The sequence below is a fragment of the Hemiscyllium ocellatum genome, unplaced genomic scaffold, assembly GCF_020745735.1.
Source record: "Hemiscyllium ocellatum isolate sHemOce1 unplaced genomic scaffold, sHemOce1.pat.X.cur. scaffold_93_pat_ctg1, whole genome shotgun sequence".
Lineage (NCBI taxonomy): Eukaryota > Metazoa > Chordata > Chondrichthyes > Orectolobiformes > Hemiscylliidae > Hemiscyllium > Hemiscyllium ocellatum.
The window spans coordinates 1,887,778-1,904,386 of NW_026869319.1; the positions used below are offsets into that span (position 1 = coordinate 1,887,778).

The following is a 16,609-nucleotide window of genomic DNA, read 5'->3' on the forward strand; positions in this document are numbered from 1 at the left end:
TAGGGGGACGGGGCGAGAGAGAGATGGGGGACAGGGCGAGAGAGAGAGAGTGTGGGACTGGGGGAGAGAGAGAGAGCGCGGGCCGGGGCGATAGAGAGGGGGTGCCGGGGTGAGAGAGAGAGAGAGGGGGTACGTGGCGAGAGAGAGAGGGGGACGGGGCTACTGAGAGAGAGGGGGACGGGGCGAGAGAGAGAGGAGGACGAGGCGAGAGAGAGGGGGATGGGGCGAGAGAGAGAGGGGGAACGGGGCAAGATGAGAGTTGGGGGATGGGGCGAGAGAGAGAGAGAGGGGGACGGGGTGTGAGAGAGAGAGAGAGAGAGAGACGGGGCGAGAGAAAGAGCGAGAGGGACGGGGCGAGAGAGAGCGAGAGGGACGGGGCGAGAGGGAGAGGGACGGGGCGAGAGGGAGAGGGACGGGGCGAGAGGGGGCGAGAGAGAGATGGAGGGAGCGAGAGAGAGAGGGAGGGGGCGAGAGAGAGAGAGGGAGGGGGCGAGAGAGAGACGGAAAGGGCTAGAGAGAGAGAGGGCGAGAGAGAGAGGGCGAGAGAGAGAGGGAGGGCGCGAAAGGGAGGGGGCGAGAGAGAGCGGGGGGGGCGAGAGAGAGAGCGGGAGGGGGCGAGTGAGAGCGGGAGGGGGCGAGTGAGAGCGGGAGGGGGCAGGTGAATTAGAGAGGGTGGGGATGAGTGACAGAGAGAAGGGAGTCAAGAGAAAGAGGGGGGAGCGAGAGAGAGACAGGGGGCGAGAGAGACAGGGAGGTATTTAGAGAGAGCGAGGGAGTGGGCAAGAGAGAGGGAGGAGGGCGAGAGAGAGGGAGGGAGTGAAAGAGAGAGGGAGCGGTGTGAGAGAGAGTGGAAGGGTTTCGAGAGAGAGTGGCAGTGGAGCAAGACTGTTGGGGGCAAGAGAGAGAGGGATCGGGCGAGTCTGAGATGGAGGGGAGCGAGAAAGGGGGTACGAGAGAGAGAGGGAGGGGCGAGAGAGACAGAGAGGGTGGAGGCGACAGAGCGAGAGGGAGGGTACGAGAGAGTGAGAGGGAGGGGCGAGAGAGTGAGGGAGGAGAAGGGATGAGAGAGGGGAGGGTGAGTGTGAGGAGGGCGAGTGAGAGGAGGCTGATGGCGAGGAGGGCAACGGCGAGGAGGGCGAGGGCGAGGAGGGCGAGGAGGGCGAGGGCGAGGAGGGCGAGGGCGAGGGCGAGGAGGGCGAGGGCGAGGAGGGCGAGGAGGGCAAGGGTGAGGAGGGCGTGGGCGAGGGCGAGGAGGGCGAGGGCGAGGAGGGCGAGGAGGGCGAGGGTGAGAAGGGCGAGGGCGAGGAGGGCGAGGGCGAGGAGGGCGAGGGCGAGTAGGGTGAGGAGGGCGAGGAGGGCGAGGAGGGCGAGGAGTGCGAGGGCGAGGAGGGCGAGGGCGAGGAGGGCGAGTGCGAGAGAGAGCCAGACCGAGAGCAAGATACACAGAAAGATGGACAAAGGGGGAGAGCAAGAGAGAGCGAGCGCGTGAGAGAGACAGCGAGAGAACGAGGCTTAGAGAGAGAGAGGTGCCAGAGAGATGGAGAGAGGGGGCAAGAGAGAGGTAGAGAGTGAGAGGATTGGCAGAGAGAGTTAGGAGGAGTCAGGATAGAGAGACAGGGCTGCAGAGAAAGTGGGGGAGAGTGAGAATGTGAGAGAGAGGCCGCGAGAGAGAGAGAGGAAGTAAGAGTGAAGGGATAGCGAGATGGAGACACGGGACGAGCGAGAGGTAGAGCAATGAGAGAGAGGTGAAAGAGTAATAGTGGAGGCGAGAGACAGAGGGAAGGCCCAGAGAGGCAGACACAGAGGGGTGAGAGAGGAAGAGAGGATGCATGAGCGATGAGGTTAGAGCGAATGAGGGAGCGATGTGGTGAGAGAGAGAGAGAGAGGTGCCAAAGAAAGAGAGGGGCAAGAGAGAGAGGGGTGGGAGAGAGAGGGATAGAGTGGGGGGAGAGAGAGGAGCGAGACGGAGAGAGAGAGAGAGAGAGAGAGAGGGTGGGGCGTGATCGAGAGAGGGAGAGAGTGATCGAGAATGAGTGAGAGAGAACGAGCGAGAGGGAACGAGAGAAAGAAGGAGAGAGTTGCGGTAAAGATGGGCAAATACGGGAGAGAGAGTGAGAGCGCGAGGGAAAGAGAGAGGGAGTGAGGGTGTGGGAGAGAGCGTGAGGGAAAGAGTGATTGAGAAAAAGCAAGGGAGGGGTTAGAGAGGAGCAACAGAGAGAGCGAGAAAGAGTCAGAGGAGTGAGAGGGAGAGGTGATAGAGAAGGATAGAGAGATAGAGCGAGAGACGTGTGCGATGGTGACATAGGGAACAAAGAGAGATATATTTAAAAGAGAGAGGGGTGAAAGTGGGTGTAAGAGAGAGAGAGGGCCGCGCACGAAAGAGAGAGAGGCAAGAGAGGGCGACAGTGATGGGGGAGAGAGAGGAGAGAAACGGGGTGTGAGAGAGAGGGGAAAAGGAGAGCGAGAGAGAGGAGCGAGAGAGAGAGAGAGATGGGGAGAGCGAGAGTGAGAGAGAAAGAGGGGGCGAGTGAGAGACAGAGGGATGAGAGACAGAGTGGTGTGAGGCAGTGAAAGAGGGCTGAGAGAGAGAGAGCACGAGCAAGAGAGAGAGAGCGTGAGAGAGAGCTGCAAGAAAGAGCAAGAGAGAGAGAGAGAGAGAGGGCAGATACGAGAGAGAGCGAGAGAGAGAAAGGAAAGAACGAGATTGGCAGAGTGGGAGCATGGAAACATGGGAATGTGGGAACGAGGGAATGAAGGAGCGAGAAAGAGGGAGAGTGGCAGAGTGGGAGTGAGGGAGTGGCAAGAAAGAAAGAGAGAGACAGATGGGGAGGGTGAATAGAGGGGCGTAGAGGGAGGGGGATAGAGGGGGAGAGGGAGAGCAGGTAGCGGGGATAGAGGGGGGAGAGGGAGGGCAGGTAGCGGGTGTAGAGGGAGGGGGGTAGAGGGAGGGGGATAGAGGAAGGGGTAGAGGGAGGGGTAGAGGGAGGGGAGGTAGCGGGTGTAGAGGGAGGTGGTAGAGGGAGGGGGATAGAGGGAGGGGGATAGAGGGAGGGGGATAGAGGGAGGGGTAGAGGGAGGGCAGGTAGAGGGTTTAGAGGGGGGGTAGAGGGAGGGGTAGAGGGAGGGCAGGTAGAGGGTGGTAGAGGGAGGGGGTACAGGTAGGGGGTAGATGAAGGGGGTGGGAGGGGCAGAGGGAAGAGGTAGAGGGAGAAGGGGAGAGGGAGAGTGCAGAAGGAGGGGGAGAGGGAGGGGGTAGTGGGAGGGCAGATAGGGGTGTAGAGGGAGGGGGTAGAGGGAGGGGGTAGAGCGAGGGGAGTAAGGGATATGGGGGTAGAGGAAGAGGGAGAATGGGTGCAAAGGGGACGAATCAGGGGGCTGAAGGGCGGCGCGGGGGGGGCGAGGAGGATAGGGGGTTGGGGTGAGGGGGCGGGGGGGCGAGAGGGGGCGAGTGGGGTCGAGCGGGGGTGAGGGGAATTGGGTCGAGAAGGGAGCGAGAGGGGGGCGAGTGGGGGCGAGGGACGCCATTGGAGGGTGAGTGGGGACGAGGGGGGCCAGTGGGGGGCGAGGGGGGTCGAAGGGGAACGGGGGTTCGAGGAGGGCGAGGGGAGAAATTGGAGGGCGAGTTGGGGGCGAGTGGGGGCGAGGGGGGCGAGTGGGTGGTCGCGGAGGTAGAGGGTTGTGAGAGGGGGTGCGAGGGTGGCGATTGGGGGGAGCGGGTTTGAGGGGGGCGGGAGCGACAGGGTAGTGGGGGGGCGAGAGGGGACGAGGCGAGCGAGTGGGGGCAAAGGGAGCGAGTGAGGGGGTCGAGGGGGCAGGGAGAGGGGAGGGGAGTTAAGAGGGGTGTGCCGGGGAAGCGATAGAGGGTGGGGGAGGGGCGGGAGGGGAGGAGAGGGGTGGAGAGAGTGGGGGAGAGACGGAAGGAGAGTGCTGGCTGTGTCATTTCATCGTCTGTGAAACTCATTAAGACCGGCGAAGTCCCTCATCCTGATAACGTTCTGGTCAGGACCCCAGTCACTAATTTGCTGCCAGGTTCGATAAATAACCAAAAACACAACAGGAGGTGCACTTGCAGAGAATATGGGAGCCACGGTTACATCAACATCTGAGCACGAGGAGGCTGTTTAGCTTCTTGAGCCTATTCCACCATTCACCCAAATCATGGTCATCTTCATCATCATGACAAATCCCTGTCTTTGTCCCATAATCCTTCAGCATTTTCATTCCAAATCTACCAATCTCAGATTTAAAATTTGCAAATAATTTCCAACCAATCCCTGTTTGTGGAGCTTTATCAAACTTTATCCATTTCTGTGTATAAAAGTGTTCCCCGTTATCACACCTCAATGTTCTGACTCGAACACTTTATCTGTTTAATCTTTCTTCTTAAATTAAGGCTTGGAATCCAAATATCACTTCAGTAAATCTACACTGCACTTCCCCTCAGAGGGATACTCTCCTTCAGCCATGGTGCCCAGCCCTGACAGCTTGGTCTAACTGGGTTCGGATTTGCTGAAGCATGACTTCTAATCCTTTGGTATCTCGTCTTCTGTCGAGATCAATGTCAACATTCCACCGACCCCTTGGTCACTTTTCTGAACCTGTTTGAGACATTTTCGTGAACGATACAGCTGGATCAATCCCACGTAGTTTCTTTGGAGTCCACTCTCTCTCTATTTTCACAATCACAAAATATCCGATTTTGATCCTACCTCCCACTTGTCGACATAAACTCATCTGTCGTTGTTTTTTTTTCATTTCCTGAATCTATCAAGATTGCTTTCTAATGCTGTGCTTCCATCTCCCTACACTTGGAATCGCTGTCATCTGCAGAGTGGCCCCAAATTTTGAATGTGGCTTTCCTTTTATTATGAATAGTGAATAATAAGATCTCCAACATGGATCCGTGCAGGATATCACCAACCAGATCCTTCCAATTAGAATACCTCTTACTATCTGCACAAATGTCTCTTGTTCAAATCAAATTTCTCTGCAAAAATATCTTTTGCATCTTATTACCTTCAATGAACAGTAGAAAGGTGTAAATTCAGTGACATTTTTCAGAGTGAAATTTGCCTTGTGTTTATCTGATTGAGGGAGCAAGGAATCCTAATAAATATTAATCGTTGTCTTCACTATATAGGAACTCGATCACAAAGATTAACAATGTCAAGTACTTATTCTCCTTCATGATTTATAAACTCTGGGCACATTGTGACCGAGTGGTACTCGCTTTTTTTTTCAGAAACACAGGCCCTGCCCAACTGTTGGCTCACACTTGTTACACCATATGGTCCTCGTCCTCTCCATCTGAATCTCATGGCAAGATACCTCGAACATGGAGAGGAGCAACTATTCCAAGCACTGGGATCCCACTAACTGGTAACACCACTCACCCTAATCCATAAGAGAAGCCGACTGGTCCCACACTATGTCCTCATCTGAACCATCCTGCTGGCTGCGTTCCTTCCCCATATGAAAGTGGTGTTGGCTCTCTGGTGGCAGAAGGGAATGGAAGGATTTCTCTTCAATCTCATCTTTAGTCATTGGCTCGCCAACCTTATGGGAGTACTCAGTGGCAACAGAAGCAGAGTCTGGAGAGACAATAAATGATTGACATTGTTCTTTGTTATTTTCCATTGCTCACTGAAAGGTTTAGAACTTGAAGTTAAGGGCTGAGCTAGAATCCTTGGATTAACTATCTGCTCAAGGAGCAGAGTGGGGTTACAATTATTGATTCAACACAACTTTGATATTGAATCACACATTGTTTAAGTTCCCTTGTGCACAACCACAGATCCAAGGGAAACACAAGGAACTTGGATTGAATAGGTTAAGCTCATGACTGAATAAAGGAATCTTGAATTAGAGCAGTGCAAGACATGTGCCTATTTGACCCACATATCCTTTGGGTAGGGAAGGAGTGCTAACGTCGCAAAAGATTTGATTGATTCAAATCATCTAACTGATGAGACACATTTCCCTGCTTAAGTCATGAGATCATTGGAAGGACAAAACATCATTTCTGGTTAAAGAATTGCCCTTTCTCACCAGGTAATGAAGGCACACTGTCTCTGCAGATTGAGTCGTTGGCCACTGTTTGAACCACCTCCTCAGGAGAGCTATGTCCCTTTTGTGTGGCCAGAGGTTCTGCTTTTCTCCAAGAATGGTAAGGGTGAGCTGTCTTGTTTACTGCTGCTGCTGCTGCTCCTATAGAAATGTCACAGAACAACACAGATGCATAGTTTCAGGACACAAAAACAGGTTCTCAGTATCTGTGATTTACACAGGCTTCCTTCTCAACCTAAACCCATCAACATAGTTTTCTTTGATTTCTTGTATTCCAAGCCCCTCCTTGAATTCATCTGTTATTTGCTTCAATTATTCCTGATGAAGTTAGTTCTACATTCAAACCCCTTTTTGGTAAAGACTTTTTCGCCCTCTCCAAATTCCCCGTGAGATTTAATAGTGATTACAATTATATCCACAGATCCAGTGGATTCTGACATTCACAAGCAGAACCAGCTTTTCCATGTCTACCCGATCAAACGTAACTGGACCATGTCACTCTTTTTCAATGAGACAAGACTGCCCAATCTTACTTGATGAATTCAAATTCAGTTTGAATATAATTCCAGTAACTATTCTTAATCTTCCCTACTACCTCTACATTCATATTACAATATGAAGATCGGAACTGTTTGCAGTGCTCAAGGGTGATCTGTCCATGGTTCTACACATATCAAATACATTTCCATTCTATCGTCCCAGAAATAAACCCATGATCTACTTTTCTATTTAACCTCACAAACTGGTGCTATTTGCTGCCAGTGCCTCATTGCTATCTCCAGATCCCTCTGCCCTATTTAAGGACATATTTCCAAAGAGGAAGTGTTCTCTTTATTCTTTTGACCACAGTGTACTACCTCACACATGGGTGGAGGTTAATCTCCACAGCTTTGACTGCAATATTCCCTTAACCAAATCTTCCCAACAGTAAGTCTTCCTAAAAACAAAACGCCAACATATTAATGTACTTAATCTCGTCAACTATTTCTTATTTGAAAAGCACTAACTGTCGAGCTCAGTTTTGAACAAACATCCTCTGCCACAGTTATCAAAATGCCACAAGCTGAACGACAACCACTATTTACATTCATATTCATTGCAGCCTAAGAATGAGAGGTGGTATCCTTGAGGATCTATAAAATGGTCAAGGGATTGACCAAGTCGAGGCAGAGAAGATGATTCAATCTACAACGAGTCGTCCTAAGTTTACAATGAAGGGAAAGTTGGAGGAATTACTTCTCTCAGAGGATGTTGAACCTGGGGAATTCCCTATCTCAGAACACTGCGGATTCTGGGACAATAAGTAAATTTAAATAAGAGACACACCGACTTTTAATCAGTAATGGGTTGAAGAGTTAAGGAGGGCTGGCAGGAAAGTGGTGTTCAGGCCAAGATGAGATTCACAATCAAGCTGCCTAACTTTTAAACATGAACACTTCTTAATAGTTCACTCGATCCTAACGAAATATTTTGTGCGAAACAAATCACATGATACATAGTTATTCAGAGAACAAAACAAGCTTGTTCATTGAAGAACCCAGAGGAAAAGGTGATGAAACAATGTGAGTTTGATGTACCTCAGTCATCATTTCAAGCGCATTCTCTGCATAAACTCCTTTTCCTCCTCGAAGTATTCAACTTCTTGAATAATTGAGAGAATGAAGTCACAGTTGTACAATAAATAAATGAGACCCTTCAGTCCAACTTGCCCATGGTGACCAGATATCCTAAATTAATCTAGTCCCATTTGCCAGCATTTGTTTCATATCCATCTTAGACCATAAGACCATAAGACATAGGAGTGGAAGTAAGGCCATTCGGCCCATCGAGTCCACTCCGCCATTCAATCATGGCTGATGGGCATTTCAACTCCATTTACCAGCGTTCTCCCCGTAGCCCTTAATTCCTCAAGGCAACAAGAATCTATCAATCTTAAACATTTTCTACTGATTATCAGTTTATTTTACTTTATCAGCACTTGAAATACTGACTTTTTTTCTCCTAACATTGGTGAATAAAACATAACTTCATTCATCCAAATTAATTTTGTAATCTTTCACAAAGAAACAAGTGAGAGCAACATATAGCTGACTGCAAACCAAAATACTGCAGCTTCACAATATCTGGGAACACTCTAAAGGTGAGGCACTGATACTTTGGTGTAACCTGCAGTCTGGTCAAATTGCAGCAAAATGCTGTTCAATTTTATCTGCAAACTATTGAATAAAATCCTCCTTGCACAATAATGAGGCAGTATTTTGGGATGTCATTTTTAAAATATATTATTATCAAAGTTACTCACAATTAAGAGTGATCACTTGGTGCTGTCTGCATAACACAGTACGAAAAGGAATTAACAGTAAAAAACACAATAACGCAAATTCAGAGTCACTAATTCATTGATGTTGCATGGGTCCAGCATTTATAAGTTATCAATTTTTAAAAATAACTACAGATACATTTACTAACTATATTGGAGTACAGTCAAGTTTCTTACTGAACAGTGACAGGATTGGACAGAGTCCGCATGGATTTAAGAGAGAGGGGAATCATACTAGCAAATCTACTGAAAGAATCTACAGAGTCGAATATTAAATTAAGAAATAGCAGGACATTTAGAAAAGCTTATCATTAAACATGGTAGACTCTGGGTTTTGTGAAAGAGAAACTATACTTGACAAATTTGTGACAGTTCATTGAGGAGATAACTAGCAGGGCAATCCAATGATATTCTGTATTTGGAATTTAAAAATGCAAATGATAATGTGCTACATAAAAGTTAATTGCACAATTGAGGAGCTCATGGTATCAGGGTAATGTATTAGCATGGATTGAGGATTGGTTAACCACACTGGCTGTTGCTGAGTCCTCACTTGCAGTGCTGTATACAATGTTAGCTCCCATATTTAATAAACGGTAAACCACCATCGGAGACCATTCAAACAAGATTCACTTAGCTGCTTCGAGCATGAAACGGTTGACCTATCAAGAATGGATAAGCAGGGGTGATCTTATGGAAACAAGATTCTGAGGAGCTTGACAGGGTGGATATTGACTAGATCTTCCAGCACCAGTGAAGTCTCAAATCAGGGGACATTACAGAGGGGAACATTCATTTTAGAAAAAAAGTCAAGAATTTTTTTCTCTCTGTGAATGGCTAGAATTTTCTCGCCCAAAATTTTGTGGAAGTTAAATGTGGGAGGGAAATGGTTGGGTTACTCTTCGGAGGGTTGTTCTGGCTTGTTGGGCTGAAGGGCTTGTTTCCACATAGTAGGGAATCTATGATTCTATCTCAAATTATTTTAAAAGGAGGGCAGATAGTGTTTTGAAATATTGAGCAGTTGAGGGCTATGCGGATCAAGCATAAAAGAGGTGTTGAGGCCTGGGTTGGCCCAGCCATGATCTGACAGAATGGGGGAACAAGCTGAAAGGGATGAATTGCCTACGCCTGCTCCGATTCTTCGAGGCTCCATTTCATGTTTTTCTTTGTCTCCAAAGAAGAGCGTGATACAATGTGTTAAAGATCCTTGATGTTGTGAAAATGGGGTGTTTATGTACTGATTCAGATGGCATTGATTCATCAATCACAGCTATACAATCATGAGTAGGAAAGCAATTCCCTCCATGAATAAAGGAAATCTACTGCAGAGCTCACGCAAAGGGAATTCTTACCCTCAGTAAACTCTCAACCCATCCGACCTCTTGCAAAAATGCCATCCCGTTTTCCAATTCCTCCGCCTCCGATGTATCTTCTCAAAGGAGGACCAGTTGCATCAGAGAACACACCAGATGGCCTCCTTCTTTAGAGACTGCAATTTCCCTTCCCACGTGGTTAAAGATGCCCTCCAACACATCTCGTCCACATCCCGCACCTCCGCCCTCCACATCCAACCCCTCCAACCGTAACAAGGACAGAACGCCCCTGGGACTCACCTTCCACCCTATAAACCTTCGTATAAACCAAATCATCCACCGACATTTCCGACACCTCCAAAAAGCCCCACCACCAGGGATATATTTCCCTCCCCACCCCTTTCCGCCTTGCACATAGACCGTTCCCTCCGTGACTACCTAGTCCGGTCCACGCCCCCCTACAACCCACCCTCCCATCCTGGCACTTTCCCCTGCCACCGCAAGAACTGTAAAACCTGTGCGCGCACCTCCTCCATCACCTCTAACCAAGGCCCTAAAGGAGCCTTCCACATCCATCAAAGTTTTACCTGCACTTCCACTAATTACATTTATTGTATCCGTTGCTCCCGATGTGGTCTCCTCTACATTGGGGAGACTGGATGCCTCCTAGCAGAGCGCTTGAGGGAACATCTCCGGGACACCCACACCAATCCACCACACTGCCCCGTGGCCCAACATTTCAACTCCCCCTCCCACTCTACCGAGGACATGGAGGTCCTGGGCCTCCTTCACCACCGCTCCCTCACCACCAGATGCCTGGAGGAAGAACGCCTGATCTTCCGTCTCAGAACACTTCAACCCCAGGGCATCAATGTGGACTTCAACAGTTTCGTCATTTCCCCTTCCCCCACCTCACCCTAGTTTAAACTTCCAGCTCAGCACTGTCCCCATGACTTGTCCGGACTTGCCCTACCTGCCTGTCTTCTTTTCCACCTATCCACTCCACCCTCTCCTCCCTGACTTGTCACCTTCATCCTCTCCCCGACTCACCCACTGGACTCTATGCTACTTTCTCCCCACCCTCCTCTCGCTTGTCTCTCCACGCTTCAGGCTCACTGCCTTTATTCCTGATGAAGGGCTTTTTCTCTGCACTTTGGATGCTGCATGAACTGCTGTGCCCTTCCAGCACCACTGACCCAGAATCTGGTTTCCAGCATCTGCAGTCATTGTTGTTACCTCTCCCATCACATGACCCAACATCTCAGCAAAAGCAGGACACACTGCGCATGCTCCAGCGAACAGTGACCCCGGGTGATTGATGTCAGCACCAGACCAATGAAAGGACGGTGGGCGGGGCTGGAGGACCTAGCGGGAGGTTAGTCCTCCAACCACTCACAGTCAATGAAGGGCGGAGCTAACGTAAACCATGTGATCACCCTCGCGCGCGGCACAGAGTCGCTGTAATGAATGCTCGGGGAATTATGGAGCAAAAGGATACTGTAAGGAAAGAAATAAACAGGGAAACGGGAGAAAAACTGTGTTGCTATGAGCGGAGAGGTTTCACAAACAAATTGTGCATGTCGCAAAACACAAATTTGATCGTCCCAGTCCCGTGTTTGCAGTAAATGAGGAATTGCCTCAGCGGCTGCAGGGCTGAGTGAGCGCCGCCATCTTTATTCGGGACAACGATTCACTGGACACGTGCGCGGCCGCCATCTTTGTAGGGGGCATGGTGCAGCCAGGCGCATGTGCAGCCTTTCTCTGGTACAGAGTCATTGTGATGACAGCAGCCAATCCTGCTCTGATTCACCTCTGGGCTCCCTCAGGACCACTTTGTCAATGTCTAGCTTCCTCAGTCTCCAACCATGGGGGTATTTTTGGTCTGTTTAGTACTGTATTATTACTTTTATAGACCCTTTGTAAATGAGTTTTTCACTGTGGCCCAGCCCCTGACCATGTGATTAGACTAGACTTACAGTGTGGAAACAGGCCCTTCGGCCCAACAAGTCCACACCGACCCGCCGAAGCGCAACCCACCCATGCCCCTACATTTACCCCTTACCTAACACTATGGGCAATTTAGCTTGGCCAATTCACCTGACCCGCACATCTTTGTGACTGTGGGAGGAAACCGGAGCACCCGGAGGAAACCCACGCAGACACGGGGAGAACGTGCAAACTCCACACAGTCAGTCGCCTGAGTCGGGAATTGAACCCGGGTCTACAGGCGCTGTGAGGCAGCAGTGCTAACCACTGTGCCACCGTGCTGCTCTATTATCTGATTACTGTTATCATGAATATTTTTGACAGTCAAGAATTCTTGTTTCCAATAAGCAAGTGTATTTTCCATCCATTTCTGACTATCAAATTCTGCACCATTTTCATTCCCTGTAATTCATTTTGCACTCCCTGAAACATCAACTGTGTTTCTCCTTCCACAGATACCAGTGATTAATACCAAAACCCTGTTGCCTGTGGAAAGGGTGATGTTTGACTTTATTATACAGCTGCAGTTTGTGTGGTGAAGGTGCTCCCACAATGTGGTTGGGTAAGAGACACTACAGATTATTCATTACAGCAACAGTGATGATTTGAAGATAATGTCCAAATCAAGAACAGTTTGTAGTTTTATTATCATGCTTTCACAACAATATTATTGAGAACTTTAGATATGAGGCCAGAGATGGAGATATTTCGTCAGGTGACCAAAACCATTGCCAAAAAGTAGGTCTTGAGGGATGTCTTAAAAGTAGAAAACAGACGTATGAGGTTTTGTCTGCAAATTCCAGACCATGTTGCTTTAGCAACTGTAGAATCAGCCACACAGTTGAAGTAATGAATTAACAAATCATTGGGAGTCTCGAAGAAAATGGGTTGTCGAGTTCTCAAAGGATGTGTGGTGAAGGGAGCTAGGGATGATCACAACCAGTGATATGGTTAATGTAATTTCTGCAGTTTCATGCATTTACACACACACGCACACATAACACACACACACACACCTCACACATAAACCCACACACATACACACACACACACACTCACTCATACACATACACACACCTACACACGCACTCACACACACACACACACACAACATACACACACACACACCTCATACATAAACCCACACACATACACACACCAACACACACCTCACACATAAACCCACACACATACACACACACTCACTCACACACACATTCTCTTGGTATGAGTGGGGTAATTTCTGTACTGAAACTGAGGTTTAATGAATAGAAGCTAAATTATGAAACTAATGATTGACTAGGCCATAATGAAGCATGAACGAGAAGTTACCTCTGTAAAGCCAGGAATTTGGTAACCTTGGGTAAGAAACCAAGGAATGCTTCGATTAGACACAGAGGGCAAAATACAATGAAAGCTCTTTTCATGACATACACAAAAATCAACAAATGTTATAACTAATAGAACATGAAGATAAATTGTAACATAATATAACATTTTAATTAAAGAAATTGGCAGAGAAAAGCGTGAAATGCTTTAACCAATGGAATTGTCATTAATGATTTTTAATGTAAGAAAAATCCATAGCGTGAGATGTTTAAACCAATGAAATTATCACCAATGTATTTGAATGGAAAAATAATGTATAAGTATTAGTGCTGTAAAATCTCCCGTTGCGACTTCCGAAGTCCTTTTTGGAACTCGCCCAATCTTCGAAGATTGAATAAACATCTGTTGCTCCGTCTGTGTGTGTCTCGCAGTATTTCGATTTGCCACGGGAAAAGTGACAGCCAGTGGGGATAAGGGCTGATACCAGTCAACTTGGAGTTCGCCTTTTTGAACTTAACCTTGCGGACAGTCTCCCTTGACACAAGGGTTAAAGGACAGTCCGCGGTTGGCAGAGTTTGGAGGCAGGACCCGGTTGTTCTGAATCAGATCCCTAGAGTTAGAATAGTTAGCCAAGTGTCAGGAACTATTCTCCGGAGATTCAGAAAGCCTAGACAGAAATCACATAACAAATTTGGGGGCTCGTGTCCGGGATCCTAAACCGAACTCCCACGGGAGGCTCTGAATGATTCTGGGACACTGTGACACACGCAGATGTTTGAGCAAAGGATGTGCATAGGTGGCGCTCGCAATAAAGTAAAAAGGTTGAAGCTTCGAAAAAGTAAAAAGGTGATTTTTTTACTTTGAGTCGGACAACTCCGTGCACAGGATCAAGGTAAGAACCTTCTCTGGTATTTTGGGGTCTTCGCGGTTGAGAAGGGTACACTGCCTTGTCGACTCGGTGGTTGTGACAGGTAACCGGGATACAAGGGTTAATTGAGTAACCAGAGTGTAGGTTAGCCTGAAGACCAACCATGGGTGGCCGAGGTTCCAGGTCTAAAAAGGAACGGGAAAACGAAACCCCACAGATTCCCCTTAATACTCCGCTGGGACGAAAATTGGGGAATTGGAGTCCCTACGAAAGTCGGGGCTTAAAGAAAAAGGAAATGATAAAATACTGTTGTTTTGTTTGGGTAAAAGAACCCATCCGTCCGCCATCAGTGATCTGGCCAAAATTTGGATAGGACGAGGATTGGGTTTGTCAAATTTTAAATGATTATGTAAAGAATAAACAGTATCCAGGTTTAAAGGAGAGCGAGTATGCTGCATGTTGGGTAGGGAACCTGACAGCAACTGCTCCAACCCCAGTACCCTTATTTCCTTTAACCCCACTGAATGAGAGTAAGTGGGAAGTGTTAGAGAACTTACCCCCGCCTGTGGCACCCCCGCCATATGCTCTTCAGGAGGAACAACGGCAGCGGCCGTTGGAGAATCAGGGAGCGGGATCCAGGGGATCTGGCGAAGGGGACGTAGAAGCCACAGCAGCAGGGGCTGAGGGGGTAAGGAGATCTGCACGACTAAAGGAGAGAGAGATGAGGGGAAAAGGTGATAAAGAAGTAGTGAGACTGTGTCCCCTACGGGAGGTCCCGTTTGGGGAACGGACCACAGGATTTGTTGTAGCCCCATTAAACTCAAATGATATAAGACAATTTAAAAAAGAAATACCTTCTCTCATGGAAGACCCAACTGCGGTCTCTACTCAATTAGATCAGTTCCTAGGTCCAAATCTGTACACTTGGCAAGAGTTACAATCAATAATGAATATTTTATTTACTCACGATGAGAGAACTGCAATTCGAAAAAGAGCTATGGAAATATGGGAACGAGATCATCCAGAAGGGGGCGTTAGACCTGAAATAAAGTTTCCCCTGAATAATCCTGATTGGGATCATAATACTGTAGATGGACGGGCTAATATGTCCGATTTAAAAAGTTTAATTATTAGGGGCATCCAGACCTGCGTCCCTCAACAGCAGAATTTGGCAAAGGCTTTTGAAATCAGACAGGGCAAAGATGAATCGCCCTGTGCGTTTTTAGACCGCCTGAGAGAATCAGTCAGAAAATACTCTACTATAGACCCAGACGGGGAAATAGGATGTGGCATGATAAAAGTACACTTTGTCACAAAGGCATGGCCTGATATTCAAAGAAAATTACAAAAAATAGACGGTTGGAGTGAAAAAGATATGTCAGACTTGTTGCAGGAAGCTCAGAAGGTTTTTATTCGGAGGGAAGAAGTTGCAGAAAAACAGAAGGCTAAGATTATGGTTGCAACAGTGAGGGAAGTCTGTGAATCATCAGGAATGATGAAGGAGGGAAATAAAAGAAATCGTGGGAAAGGTAAAAGAAATTATCAATATGGTGTTAAAAAAGGGAATGACCAAGGGAAGGGTTACGAACAGGATAGAATTACATCTGCAGGATGCCATTACTGTGGGAAACTGGGACATTTCAAAGCGAAATGCCCAGAGTTGCAGAAAGAGAGAGAGGGAATCCATTTAATGGATTGTGAATAGGGAAGTCAGGGGCGAATCGAAAGACGGGCCTACCACGAACCCCTGATAACCTTAAAGGTGGGCCCAAATGAAAAGCCAGTAATATTTTTGATAGATACTGGTGCAGGAAGGTCTTCTGTCCCAATACATCCGAAAGGGGCAGTCTTTCTGACTCGAAATTTAGAAATAACAGGGGTTAGAGAAGGAAAATCAGACTTAAAATTTTTTTAAAAAGTACAAGTAAAAATGGAAAATGAAATTGTCCTAACAGAACTCTTATATCTCCCTCATTTGCCCTACGGACTGATGGGGAGAGATCTTATTGTACAATTTGGATTGCAAATAAGAGTAGGGGGAGATGAACAATTAATAGTAATAACCCTTTTGAATGAAGAGAATCTAGCTGAAATAGACCCCCGGGTATGGACATCCAAAGGAAACAGGGGAAGATTGGATATTTCCCCGATTCAGGTAGAACTAAAACCCGGAAGTCCAGCGATACACATTAGGCAGTATCCTATATCATGGGAAGGAAGGCAAGGTTTAAAACAAGTTATGACAGACCTGATCTCCGACGGTCTGGTAGAGCCTTGCATGTCCTGTTTTAACTCCCCCATACTTCCCGTCAGAAAATCGGACGGGACATATCGAATGGTACAGGATTTAAGGGAAGTTAATAAAATTGTACAATCCCGACATCCTGTTGTTCCGAATCCCTACACTATTCTGGGAAAAGTCCCCTCAGACCATGTTTGGTTTAGCGTGGTGGATTTAAAAGATGTCTTCTGGGCATGCCCTCTCCATCCCTCTAGTAGGGATCTGTTCGCCTTTGAGTGGGAAGACCCTGATACTGGGAGAAAACAACAGTACAGGTGGACTGTCTTACCTCAAGGGTTTACCGAGTCACCAAACTTGTTTGGACAAATCCTAGAACAAGTTCTTGAGAGTTTAACTTTAAAACCAACTTTAAAATTGAATCAGTATGTGGATGACCTCCTGCTGTCCGGTCCAACTCAAACTGACACACAACAGGGAACAAATGA

At 47.8% G+C, this 16,609-nt stretch overlaps 1 long non-coding RNA gene across 4 annotated transcripts in view; it reads left to right on the forward strand.

Annotated features, from left to right (window-relative positions):
- Positions 1–11,152: 11,152 nt before the first annotated feature.
- LOC132814813 (uncharacterized) overlaps positions 11,153–16,609 on the forward strand; it is a 33,314-nt gene continuing 27,857 nt past the window's right edge. For 3 of the 4 annotated variants that reach the window (XR_009644500.1, XR_009644501.1, XR_009644502.1), the window contains exons 1-2: positions 11,231–11,570; positions 12,141–12,247. This is a non-coding gene — a long non-coding RNA (uncharacterized LOC132814813). Of the gene's footprint in view, positions 11,199–11,230; positions 11,571–12,140; positions 12,248–16,609 lie in introns of those variants that run through there. The other variant, XR_009644503.1, reaches the window with a different exon arrangement.